Source organism: Octopus bimaculoides, chromosome 9 (genome assembly GCF_001194135.2).
Source record: "Octopus bimaculoides isolate UCB-OBI-ISO-001 chromosome 9, ASM119413v2, whole genome shotgun sequence".
NCBI lineage: Eukaryota > Metazoa > Mollusca > Cephalopoda > Octopoda > Octopodidae > Octopus > Octopus bimaculoides.
In genome coordinates, this window is record NC_068989.1 from 46,809,880 (window position 1) to 46,812,888 (window position 3,009).

The following is a 3,009-nucleotide window of genomic DNA, read 5'->3' on the forward strand; positions in this document are numbered from 1 at the left end:
CTCACTTTTTTTATAAATTTCGTTCGTTTTTTTATCGATTTTTTAATCGTTTTTTTTCTCACGTAATTGTTTTTGATCCTTTTATTTTATTTTATTCTATTCTATTCTATTTTATTTTATTTTATTTTTATATACACACACGCATACACACACGCCCACATACATACACACACGTACATTCACGCACACACATGTACGGACACATAGATGCGCACTTATACACACATGCATAAACACAGGCACATACACGCACATACACGCGCTCACACACACGCGCGCACGCATACACATGCATGCGACAACACGCACACGCACACAGAGGAACGCACATATAACTCCACACACAGAACACTACACTCACACATACGCACACGCACATACACACACACGCACATAAACACGCACACAAACACACGCACACAGACACATGCACACAGGAACGTATATATACCTCCACACACAACCCCACGCATACACACACATACACTCGCACACAGACACAAACAAGCACACATACACACGCACACACACTTATACACACACACACACGTGAATGCACATATACCTCCCACACACATCACACACAAGTTACATTCCCGTAACTTACTGGTTCGCCAAAACAGACCGATGGAATAAGTACTAGGCTTACAAAGAATAAGTCCTGGGGTCGATTTTGTTCGACTAAAGGCGGTTCTCCAGCATGGCCGCAGTCAAATGATTGAAATAAGTAAAAGAATAATAGAATTTGATTTTGAATCAGAAAATTATGAGTTCGGGTCTCGTCGTGGTCGCAGTGCTAGTAGGCGCTGGCATGAGTGTTTGGTAAGAATTTTGGTTGCCAACCACATGGTTCTGCGTTCCGTCTCAATGCGTGGCACCCACCTTCGGTGAGTGTCTTCTACTATAGCCTTGGGCCGGCGAAAGCCCTGCGAGTGGATTAGATAGACGGTAACTGAAAGCAGCAATTGCTATATATGAATATGTGTGTGGGTGTGTATGTATATAGATATATATATGTAGATATCTATATCTATATCTATATATATATATATATATATATATATATATACTCTTTTTTTTTCTTTTACTTGTTTCAGTCATTTGACTGCGGCCATGCTGGAGCACCGCCTTTAGTCGAGCAAATCGACCCCAGGACTTATTCTTTGTAAGCCTAGTACTTATTCTATCGGTCTCTTTTGCCGAACCGCTAAGTTACGGGGAAATATATATATATATATATATATATATATATATATATATATATATATATATATATATATATATATATATATGTGTGTGTGTGTCTCTGTGTTATGTTTGTCCTCCATCATTGCTTGGCAACTCGTATTAGTTTGATTATATCTCCGACAGTTAGAGATTCAGCAAAAAGAATAGAAACGCATGAATTAAGTACCTGATTTTGTTCGGCTAAAAATATTTAAAGGTAGTGCCCCAGCATGGCCACAGTCCAGTTTTTGAAAGAAGTAAAAGATAAACCATAAAAGATAAGATATCGAAAGAATAAGGTGAAAAACATGGTATATAAACGAAAATTACAAGTATTCTATGATCCTATTTGTTACCAGAGTTTTGAATTATAAAAAGCCGTTATGTATCTTGAATACTTAATGCAAATTTCAATGTAAAAATATAGATACTAACTTTAATTAGTTTAAAACTGCGAAATACATTGCTTATAATACACGTTCTATAAGCGAAGAAAATGGAGGTGACATTACAACTACCACAGAGACGCAGGAAATAAGGCAAAAGAGCAATATATAATGGCGTGTATAATGCGTATAAAATGCGATTATGGAAAGCTGAAAACAGAAATTAACTATACATATAATTGTATATAAATAAAATAAAAAATTAACCAAAAATTATGTGCGCGCGCGCGCGTGTGTGTATGCATGTTGATTCTGTTGAGTGAGATATAAAATTTGGCTATGCGTAATGAGGGATGTAAGTAGGTTAATAAATATAAATATCTAAAGAGGAGAGAAATCTATTTAAATATATACAAGGGGTGATAGTTTGGTGAAAAAGTAATATAATAAACATGTGTGCTTACAGATATGTGTGTGTGTGTGTGTGTGTGTGTGTGTGTGTGTGTGTGTGTTTCTGCGTGTGTATGTGTATATATGTGTGCATACACTTTTATGTAGTATTGGTGTATAAAAACGTCATTCTCCATTGGTTATTTACAGAAAGAAAAGGGAGAAGAGAACTGGTTCCTTTGTCAACCAGAGTGGGCCTGGTGCGCTGAAACACTGACCTGGGAACAAAAGACCGACCCAGGTTCAATTCCCACTGGGGACAGAGTCTTGGAAAGCAGCTGGAGGTCATCTAGGAGTCATGACTTGGGTGGGCCCGGCTCCAGTAGAGCGTCAGGTATAAGAGCTGAAACACTTGTCGGAAGGGAGTTCTTCGACTGAAGATGTTTCCTGCTGTGTGCTCGCCTTGCGGCGAGTTTCTGTGATATGTGTGTGTGTGAGGGGGGAGTGTCTGTGTGTGTGTATTAGTTGGTGTATAAAAACGTTTCCACTCCATTCGTAATATTAACTTATTTAAATTTACTATATGCAATATCAAGAAGGCAGTTATATTTTCAAAGCAATGAACGAACACGCACATGCATACGCACACATGTACACATATATACATGCACAGATAGATAGATAGATAGATAGATAGATAGATAGATAGATGTAATTATACACACACACACACACACACACACACACACACACACACACATATATATATATATATATATATATATATAATACACTGCATTCTCATTTATATATATATGTGTGTGTGTGTATACTTATATTGATGTATATATTTAGTAGTAGTAGTAGTAGTAGTAGTAGTAGTAGTAGTAGTAGTAGTAGTAGTAGTAGTAGTGGTAGTAGTAGTAGTAGGCGGGAGAGGAGGATGAGGAGGTGGTAGAGAACGAAGAGGAGGTGGAGGATGAGGAGGTGAAAGAGGAAGAAGATG